Source organism: Penaeus monodon, chromosome 2 (genome assembly GCF_015228065.2).
Source record: "Penaeus monodon isolate SGIC_2016 chromosome 2, NSTDA_Pmon_1, whole genome shotgun sequence".
In the NCBI taxonomy this organism is placed as follows: domain Eukaryota; kingdom Metazoa; phylum Arthropoda; class Malacostraca; order Decapoda; family Penaeidae; genus Penaeus; species Penaeus monodon.
Genome location: NC_051387.1, coordinates 26,787,795 through 26,800,294, shown reverse-complemented (window position 1 = coordinate 26,800,294; position 12,500 = coordinate 26,787,795).

Sequence of the window (12,500 nt, the reverse complement as noted above, 5' to 3'; positions counted from 1 at the left end):
ATTATTGCGGCTATATATATACATATATATATATATATATATATATATATATATATAATATATATTATATAAAATTATATAATATATTATACTAAGAGAAGAAATTAAAAAGGTAATAAAGCAATCAGAAAAATAGGAAGAACAAAAATCGAACTTGCTATTTTACTATTTCGTTATATTTTTATTACTGCAATTATTACAGTTGAAATTTTTTAGGGGCAATTATAACTATAAAAGTAATAATAATAATATGATAATAATAAAATAATAATAGTAAAAATGATAATCATAATAAAATATATTATTATTACAACTATCAATACTACTACTACTATCATTAGAATACTGGTTACTAATAAAATTCTTCCCATTATTATCACAATTATGATTATAATTACAATTATATAAAAATTTCCCAAATTTTTTACTCATTTATGCCATGTTTAAAATATATATGATTATACTATCATAAATACCCAAATAATTACCAGAATCATCACTGAAATCGAAAAAGTCATTTTGGAGTAAACTATGAAAAGGCTATTTTCCCTAGATTTTGCCGCTTTTCGACTTTTGGTGTTTTTTTTTATTATAAATGGACACTATTATTGTTATTAGCATCATCATTATCATCATTCTTATCATTAGCATCATCATCAACATCATTAGCATCATTATTTTCATCCTTATAGCAATTATCATCATCATTATTTTTCATTATCATTGTCATTATTGCCGCCATATATATATATTTAATTATATATAATATATATATATATATATATATATATATATATATATATATATATATGTATATTTATATATTATATATATATATATATATATATATATATATTATATATATGTTTATATATATACTATTTTATATATATATATATATATATATTATATATATAATATATATATATATATATATATTACATATATGGTAATTGTGCATTATTAGAAATAAAACAATAATAAAAGCAATAATGATAATAACAGAAATAACAAAAAAGAATACCCATCTTTATTATTATCAATATTATCATTGTTATTGCAATTATTGCGGCTATATATATTTGGGAAATTATCTAATAGAAGATATTTTATAAAGAAATAAAAGTGATAAAAATAATAACAAAATCGAACTTGCGATTTTATTATTATTATCATTATTTCTTTATTACTGCAATTATACAGTTGTAATATTTTGGGGGCAATTATAAAATAAAAAAGAAATAAAAAAAATAGTAATAATAATAATGAAAATATTATTATTCTTATTATTATCTTATTTTTAAATCATTATTATTATTATCATTATTATCATTTCATTATCATCATTATATTTTTATTATTATCATTCGAATACTGGTTCTTAATACAATTACTCCCATTATTATAAAAATTACATTAATATTTTTCTAATAATAGCCAAAATCATCATTGAAATCGAAAAAAAGGCATTTTGGAGTATACTGTCATAGCGCTTATATTTTTTTTTATTATATTAATTAATAAAAGTAATAATGCTAATAATAACAATAAAAATAATAATATTATTATTAAAATAAATATTATTATTATTATTATCATCATTATTGTTATTATTCAGTTATAATTCCTTTTCTTTTAATAATAATAATAATGAAAATAATAATAATGATAATAATAATAATAATAATAATAATAATAAATAAAAAATAATAATAACAATAATAATAATAACAATAATAATAATAATAATAAACCCCCCGGGGACCATAAAAGTACCGGGTTGACGTCCGGCGGGGGCTTAGTCTGTCTCATGGGTGGGGGGGACTCTTTAGCTTTGAATAGAAACCTCCCTAGTGATGGTATCACGATAAAAATACGGGTGGTTGTGACACCTTATCACCACAATCCTCTTTATGAGTGTAATGCCAAATCAAAATAACCCAGACAACGGCGTGATGGGGCTGGAACTTTATGTGAAGGTCCCTCGCCCGGCAGGTGTAAAGAAGTAAATAAAGTATTATGGAATGTTTTTACAGAAGTAAACCATTTGATGAAATGGAAAACCTAACAGAGGTTTACAGCAAAGAATGTTCAGAGAATGGAGGAACAGAGGAGGGTTTGAGTCGACTGAGCAACGTATATGTGACCGGGCCCAGAACCATCAAAAGAACGGTTGGCTTTCAGAACTTGAGTTGGAAATGATAAAAAGAAGTGGTTTAGAGGGAGAGGAAAGAGAAGCAAATAATGATGGGAGGATGGTAGAGAGGAGATAGATAACGAAAACTTTGTGGATGGCGATGTTGAGGAAAATTTGGTGGATGATGTAAATGTGGAGGAAAATGATCAGCAAAAGGGGTTTTTTGTTGCGAAGATGATGATGTGTTAGAGAATATCTTGTCTGAAAGTCAAAGGGTAATTGTTGAGAATCTAAGAACAATTCATGTTGAAAAGAAAAAGCAGATGGAATATCCTTTAAAAGGTTGATAAGAACAAACTGAAGAGAGAATGAATAGAAAAAATAAAGTGATTCGCCACATTGAAACCAAACGTCACAGAAACTAATGAATTGATAAGGGCAGCAACTGTATGGGTTGCAGAACAGCTAGGGTTATAGATGGAATTTAGAGCTAAGAAAGATCCTTGGTGGAAATGCCGCATTGGGATGATATCAAAAGAATAAGGAAGATGTAAACATACTAGAGAGAGACTTAAGAGGTGAACTCAGCCACAAGAAAAATGAAAAAATTGCAGAGACTGAAAGAGAAATATCGGGTGAATAAGAAGGTATTAAAAATGTGGTTGAAGAATTGAAACAAAGAATGATTGCCAAAAGTGCAAAAATTAAGAGATAGGATCAAAGGATTAACCAGTTCAGACAAAATCGAACATTTAGTGTTGACCAGAATTTTTTTACAAGGAATTAAAGGGGGATAAAGCTAGAACAAACGAGGTTCCAGATGCTGAGGAGAGTAGAAGGTTTTGGGTGATATTTGGACAGTAAAAGAAGGAACATAACAAAAGGGCAGAATGCTGTCTGAGTTAAAGGTGAATTTAAAGGAGAAAACTCACAGGAAGGGGTCACTATAAGTATTGAAAATGTCAGAAAACAAGCTAAGAAAATGCCAAACTGGAAGTCTCCAGGCAAGATGGTTCCAGGGATATTGGATCAAAACCTGACCAACATGCACGACAGAATTGCTGATCAACTAAATAAGATTTTGAGGGGAACGGATACCCTTCCCAAAATGGTTAACACATGGACGGACAGTGTTGTGCAGAAGGATCCCAGGAAAGGGAATACGGTTGAGAACTATGGGGCCCGTTTAACATGCCTTCCACTGATGTGGAAACTGATGACAGGAATCATAGCTGATCAATGTATGATTACCTAGACAGAGAACAGCTACTACCTGGGGAAAACAAAAGGGTTTGGGCAGGCGAAAGAGTCGGGATCAAAAGATCATTTTATTGATTGACAAAACCAATCCTGAAGGATTGCAGGAAAGGGCACACTAATCTGGCTATGGCGGGATAGACTATAAGAAAGCTTATGACTTCGTTCCCCATAGTTGGATTAGTGAGTGCATGGAAATGTTTAGTATAGCTGGTAACGTGAGAGAGTTTTTGCAAAGAAGCATGGTGCAGGGGAAGTTGTCCTTAACTTCAATGGAGAGGAACTCGGCGAGGTGGATGTTAAAGGGGGATATTCCAAGGGGATAGTTTGTCACCATTGTATTTGTCTTGAGCATGATACCATTATCGTCATTACTCAGAAAGGTAAATATATGCTATGAGTCTAATACAGACTACTCACATTTTTAGTACTGATATAGGCATGGAATTTGGAATCAAAAAATGTGGGGTTCTAGTCCTAAAAAGGGAAGATTGTAAGATGTGAGGGATAGAATTACCGAATGATGAGATAATAAAGAAGTTGAACAGAAGGATATTCTTTCTGGGTATTGTGGAATTAGATAAGGTGAAGGAGAATGAAATGAAAGAGAACAATGACGGAGTATAAACGACGGCTGAGGTTAATTCTAAAGTCCCCAAATTGAATGAAGAAAACAAAGTAACTGCAATTAATACCTGGGCAGTAGCAATATTCAGATATGGAGCAGGAATAATAAGCTGGAGAGAGAGTGAACTGAAAAGTATCGACAGAAAGACAAGAAAAAAACCTGACAATGCATGGTGCCATGCCCCAAAGAGTGATGTAGACAGACTATATATGAAAAGGAAGGAAGGAGGTCGTGGCCTTATCAGTGTGGAGCAATGTTAAAAGGAGAAGAAAACAGCTTAGCTTTTTATGTGGCAAACTCAGAAAAGTTGTTAATAAGAGGTGTGTGTGCATCAGGAACCATACAGACAGAGGAGGAAAAAAAGAATTCAAAGGAAAAGGCAGAAGACTCAAAACAAAATGGACAGGAAAGGCAATGCATGGGCAATTCGTTTTGAGAGATGCCAGATAAGGTAGACAGGGTAAAATCTTGGGAATGGCTGTCAAGGAGTGATTTGAAGGTTGAACGGAAGCACTCCCATGTGCTGCACAAGGCAAGCAATAAGGACCAACTACGTGAAGCATTACATAGATAAGGCACGACAGTCCACTGTGTAGAATGTGTGGTAAACGAGGTTTAAAGCAAAAAATATTGTTTCAGAGTGCGAGAAATTAGCCCCGAAAGAGTACAAAGACGTCACGATAACGTGGCAAAGAAAGTACACTGGGATTTTTGTAGGAAACATGGGGTTTAGCATTCAGATAAGTGGTATGAAAAACACCCCAGAGAGTTTGTGTTGAGAACGAGGCCCTGAAAATTCTGCGGGATATCAATGTACAATGTGATAACGTCATTCAGGCAAGAAGACCAGATGATTAGTATTCATAAGGAAAAGAAAGAGGCTCTAATAGTTGATATTTCCGTACCCGCAGATAGGAGGATTGCAGAAAAACAATTAGAAAAGGTAGAAAAGTACCAGATCTGAAAAAGGGAAATACAAAGGTTTGGGGAACTGCGATGTGCAAAAGTTGTTCCAGTAGTGATTGGTGCCTCAGAAGCGTTACAAAGATCTTGAATGTTGGATTGAAAATATGGGGCATTGGGCCTGGGTTGGAGTACTGCAGAAGACTGCTTTATTGGGAACGGCAGAATACGAAAAAGTGCTAGAACCTTTAAAAGGGGAAGGAAAAACTGTTAGCCTTTAGTCATTTGCTATGACTCGCCTAACAGGAAGAAAAACGGCAATAAGAACAGCCAGTGCAGAAATGCTTAAAATCCCATAATAATAAAAATAATAATAATAATAGCAATAATAATGATAATATGATAATAATAATAACAACAAAAATGATAATATAAAATAATAATAATAAAAACAATATAATAATAAAAATAATAATAATAATAAATAATAAAAATAATAATGATAATAATAATAATAATAATAATAATAATATACAATAATAATGATAATATTTAAAAATGATAATAATTAATAATAATAATAATAATAACAATAATAAAGATAATAATAGTAATAAAAATAATAAAAAAAAGAAAAAAATAATAACAATGATAATAATAATAATGTCATGATTAACACAATTCTGATAATTTTCATCATTATTACCCTAATAATTTCTAAATCATAATTTAAATCGAGGAAAACAGCATTTTCGAATATATTCTCAAAAGTCTATATTTCGCTAGATTTTCCGCTTTCTTCGACTTTGTATTTTTTTTTCCTTTTTCCTCTTTTGATTATAAATGGACACGATTTCTGTTATTATAATCATCATATATAATTATTGTCGTTATCACCATCATTATCATCATTATTATAATTTTTATCATCATTATTGCAATTATTATCATAATTTTCATCATTATTATCATTATTATTGCAATTATTACAGTCATTTTTTTTTTTCAATTATACTACTAATAATAACAACAATAATATAAATAACAATAAAAACAATGATAATTATTTTATAGAAATTATGTATATCATTCTTTTAAGTATCATCGTTATTATTGTAATTATTACAATTTTTTTTTTTCAATTATACTAATAGTAAAAGTAATAATAATGATAATAATAACAATAATAATATTATTATTATTATAATAAGTATTATTATTCATATTATTATCATACAGTTATAATACATTTTCTTGTAATATCAATAAAAAAAAAATAATAACAATAATAATGGTAATAATAATAATAATAATAATAATAATGATAATAATAATGATAATAATAATAATAATAAAAATCGTAATATTAATAATATCAATTATAATAATAATAATAACGATAATAACAATAATAATGATTATTATAATAACAATGTCATGATTAATACAATTCTGATAATTATTATCATTATTACCTATTAATTCCCAAAAATCATCATTGAAATTGAAAAAAACGTCATTTTGGAATAATTTCTCAAAATGCTATATATCGCAATATTTACCGCTTTTTCGACTTTGGGATTTTTTTTTCTTTTTTGATTATGAATAGACACGATTACTGTTATTATAATCATCATTATCATCATTTTCATCATTATCGTTATCATCATCATTATCATCTTTATCATCATTTATAGCTATTATTATCATCATTATCATCATTATTCTCATTATCATTGCAATTATTGCAATAGTAATAATAATAATATAATATTAACAATAATAATAATAATAATAATAATAAAATAATTAAATAATAATAATGACAATAATAATAACAACAACAACAACAACAAAAACAACAACAATAATAATAATAATAATAATAGTAAACACTACTACTAATAATAATGATAATAGTGTCTTTTAAAGAAATTCTGATAATTATTATCATTATTCCCCCAATAATTCCCAAAAATCATATTGAAATCTAAAACGGCATTTGAGTATATTTTAAAACAGGCTAAAATCGTTTGATTTGCGCTCTTTCGACTTTGTTTTTTTTTCCTTTTTTAATTAAAATTGCACGATTACTGTTATTTCATCTTTACCATCTTATTATCATTATCATCATCATTATCAAATATAACAAAAATAACAATGATAACGATTTTATAATATTTATGTATAAAATTTTTTTAAATTTATCATCTTTTTTGGTAAATATTACTTTAGAATAAATTCTTTTGCAATTATACAAATAATAAAGAATAATAAAAAAATAACTAAAAAAAATATTTTATTTTTATAAAACATTATTTTTATCATTATCTTATTATTATTATTACTACAGTTTTAAAAAATTTTTCTTGTTTTAATGATAAAATAATAAAAAAAATAATAAAAAATAAAATAAAACACAAATAAAAAAACGTAATTTAAAAAAAATATAAAAAAATAATAAAAAAATAAAATAAAAAAATTAATAATAAAAATAATGTCATATTAAAATATTTAAAATTTATTTTTACCATTTAATTAAAAAATTATAATATAAGCAAAAAAAAGACATTTGGAATATTTTCTGACTATTTTTTTAAATTTTCCGTTTTTTTCTTTTTGGGATTTCAACTTTTAAATTATAAATGGATTGCTATTATTATTTCATATTATCATTTTTAATCATCACTTCACTCTTTTGCAACTGTTACTGCTTATTTTCTTTATTATCATTATTATTGAATTATTAATTTTAATAATTTTTTTGCAAATATATTTAAATATAAAAAAAATAATAAAAATAATAATAATAAACAAATAACGATTTATATTAATTAAGTTATCTTTTTTTAAAAATTAATACTGCTATTATGTAAATTAAGTTATATATAATATAATATTATATATATATATATATAATAATATATATATATAAAATATATAATATTTAATTATATTTAAAATAAAAAAATAATAATAATAATGTAACAATAAAAATAATAAAATATAATAAGTTTTATTATTATCACTATTTTTGTCATTACAGTTAAAATCTTTTCTTGTAATTTTAAATTTTAAATAAAAAAAATAAAAAATAATAAAAAATAATAAAATGAAAAAAAAAAATATTAAAATTTAAATAAAAAAACAATGATAAAAATGATAATTTAAAAACAAGAAAATAAAAAATAATCATAATAAAAAAATAAAAATAAAATGTTATATAGTAATAATAATATAATAATAAAATAATAACAAAACTAAAATAATAATAATAAAAAGAAAAGAAAAAAAGAAGAAAAAAATAATAATAAAATAATGATAAATAAAATAAATGCATTTTAAATACTTTCCCCATAATTATTACTTTTTTCCCATGATAATTCCCAAAAATCTTTCATTAAAAAAATAATAATAATGATTGCAATTTAAAATTTCCCAAAAATTTTTATTATTATTACCCAAAAATTACGAATTCTTTTTTTAAAAATATTTTGGAATTATTCTCAAAGCCTATATTTTGCTAATTTTCCTGCTTCTCGACTTTATGATTTAAAAAAATAATAATAATAATAGTGAGATTAAAATAGTAGTAATAAAAAATAAAATAATAATAGTAATAATAAAAATATAATATCAAAAATATAAAAATGATAAATAATAATTATTATTATTATTATTACATTAAAAAAAAAATAGTAAAATAATAATAATAATAATATAATATAAAAATAAAAATAAAAACAATAATATAATGTATGATTAACAATTCTCAAAATTTTTATCATTATCACCCTAATATTAGGAACCATTTTAAAACCAAAAAAAGGGAACTTTTGGAATGTATTCTCAAAAGGCTCACTAATTTTTCCTTTTTAGACTTTAGGGATTTTTTTTTTTTTATCCTTTTTTAAAACTTATACCATAATTTTTTCCAAAAATAATTGAAAAAAAAAAAACAAAATTTTGGGGATTTTTCTCAAAAAACTACATATCATAATTTTTCAGCTTTTTGACTCGGGGGTTTTTTTTCTTTTTCCATTTTTAAAATTTTTAAAAAAAGACACGTTTACTGAATTACATCATCATTATAAAATTATTATCGTTTTCATCATTTAATGTTATAATAATTATTTCAATCTCTATCATCTTTTACATTTTACACTTATTAGTTTTTTCTTTTTTTTTTTTTAATTTTAATGACCCCATTACTATTATTTTCTTATAAACATTATCATCATTATACGTTTTTATAATCATTATAAAACTTTCATTACTTTTTCTTCATCTTTCATTTTTTTATCATATTATCACATTTTTAAAAATATTTTTTGGGTTATTTCTTTATATTATATTATTTTACAATTTTACAAATAAAATAAAAAAAATAATAGAAATAATAAAAATAATAAAAATAAAAAAAAACACAATAAAAATAATAATAACGATTTTATAATAATAACGTATATATTCTTTTAATTTTTCACGTTATCTTCTGATTATTACAGTTAATAATTTTTTTTTGCTAAAATAAAATAAAAAAAATAAAAATGTGATAATAATAACACAAAAAATAAAATATTTTTTCACTTTTATATTACTATTTAATCCTTTTTTTTTTTCATTACAGTTAAAATAATTTTTTTAAAAATCAAAAAATTTAATAAAAATAATGGTAAAATAATAAAAATAATAATGATTAAAAAATAATGTAAAAATAATAATAAAATAAAAAAAAATATAATAATAATAAAATAATAATTATAATAATAATAATAAAACAAAAATAAAAATTATTATTATTTTAAAAATGAAAATGACATATGATAAATATAAAAATAATAAAAAAATAATAAAAAAATTATTATAAATATTATTTCTAATTTTACTTCATTTTTCTTATTTTATATTTTTTACTGCTACCCCAGTGGGTTTTTTTGTCTCTGTGCGAAACATTGTTAACATAAAAAAGATGACCTGGGCATGTGTTAACATAAAAAGGTGACCTGGGCATGTTTTAAACATAAAGGGGGACCGGGGGAAAAACATGAGCAGCTGGCTGTGGCGGAGGACGGGGGAAAAACCCAAGAGACCCTTTTGGGTGCTGCTCCTGAGAAACCTCGTGTGTGCCTTTGGCCTGAAAAACTTTGTGTTCCCTTTAAAAAGCGTATCGTGCAGTGTGACATGCTGGTTTCCCCCTGTTTTGTGCCTATAGAAAAGTGTCGGGTAAATAACTTTGGAAAAAAAGGAAAGACTGTCATCGTGGTTTATTTGTCCCCTGCCTCGCCACTTGGCGTTTCCCCACGTGGTTTTCTGGGCGCTGTGGTGCCGGTGCCTCTTGGAGCTGTTCTGTTCACCCCCCGGGGGATAGACGCCGCTGCCCGCCTGCCTTGGTTTGGTGGCAGAGAGACAGGCGGCCGCCGAACTACTTTTCTTGTATAATAAACAATAAAAAATGATAATGATGATAATAATTATAAAAATAATAAAGAAATAATAATATGATATATAAAAAAATAAAGATAATAATAAAAATGAAAATAATGATCATAAAGTAATAAAACTGAAATTAAATAAATAATATTAATAATAATCACATCATCAGTATCTCTCATCATCACACAGTATTAATCGTAATGAATAATAAAAATTTTAAAAAATAATAATAATATAATAATAAAATTTAATAAAAATAAAAATAAAAAAAATGATGATAATAATTGCAAAAATTGATATGGGAGATGATGATGATAATGATGAAATGTGATTAAAGATGATGATAAACATGATAATGATAATAACGGATTATGTCCATATAAAAAAAAAGGTAAAAAAAAAATCCCCCAAAGGGCAAAAGCGGCAAAATCTGCGAAAAATACCTTTTTTAAATATACTCCCAAATTCCCTTTTTTTCCCTTTTTTTGATGATTTGGCAATTAGGGAAAAATGAAATAATTACCAGAATTTTAAACATACAATAATGATGTAAAAAAGGGGGTAAGGAATTTGGAAAATTTGATGATTTTAATATTATACTGTTTCATTATTAAATTTTTATCATTATTTTATTATTATTATTTTTTATTATTATTACTTTTATTTTCATTATTATTCTTTAATTATTATTTTTATTTCAAAAAAAAAAATTTAAAATGTAAAATAACAAAAATAATAAAAATAAGTAAAAATAATAATAATAATCGTTTTAATATTTTATTTAAAATTTTTGTTGTTTTTTTTTAAATTTTTATTATTTTTACTGTTATAATTTGGAAAAAAAATTATTTTAAAAAAAAATAAATTCGTAATACGAATTAAATTTAAATAATATATAAATAATTTTTATAAAAGCGTTTTCATTGTTATTTTATTGTATTACTATTATTATTATAGTTGTTATTTGTATAGTTGTAAAAATATATATCATAACTGCAATAATTGCAAAAATTGTAATAATTGCAATATGGATAAAATACAATAATTGATGAAAATTATGATAATAAGATAATGAGAAAAAACGACAAAAATGAGATAATCATGATAAAAATGGTGATAAACAAAATGTGCCCTAAAAATAAAAAAAAAGATGAAAAAAAAAAAAAAACCCAAAATCGAAAAAGGGGGCAAATCTAGCAAAATATACCCTTTTCGAAAGTTACTCCAAAATGCGTTTTTCCAGTTTTGATGATTTTCGAATTATTACGTAATAAAGATAAAAAATTACCAAAATTTCTTTTAAATCATGAAAATAATGACGATAAAAGTGGAATAAAGAGAATTTGGAAAACATTTGATGTTTTAATATAAACTATTATCATTATTATTATCATTATTATTTTTTATTATTATTATTATTATTTTATTGTTATTATTACTAATTACATTACCCTTTAATTTTTATTTATATTGCCAAAAGAAAAAATTAAAACTGTAATTAACAATAATAAAATAAAAAAGTATAATAATAATAATGATAACCTTTTAAAATTTTTTAAAAATATTTTTTTTATTTCATTTTATTGGTAATAAGCATAAATAAAAATTTAACAGTAAATAATTACAGAAATAACGATTTAATTTAAAATAATTCATAAATAATTACAAAAAACGTTATCTTTGTTATTATTATTGTTTTCCTATTATTATGTAGTTGTTATTAGTATGCTGTAAAATATAATTTAACGCAATAATTGCAATAATTGAAAAAATTTCCCAAAAATGATGATAATAGATGCAATAATGATGAAATGATGATGAAACGACAATAAACATAACCATATAAAAAGATGTAAAATAGGAATTGTACCCATTTTAAAATAAAAAGGTAAAAAAAAAAATTAAGTCAAAAAAAAGCGGAAAAATATAGGAAATATATTTTGGAGTATACCCCAAAAATGATTTTTTTCCATTTTTTGATGATTTTGGCAAAAAGGGGTTAAAATGATAATGATTACCAAATTCTATTAATCTGATAAAAATTGAAAAAAGTGAGAATAAAGAGAATTTGGATAACATTTCATATTATACATTTTTTTATTTTTTATTTTTTAATTATTATTTTGTTAATTATTATTA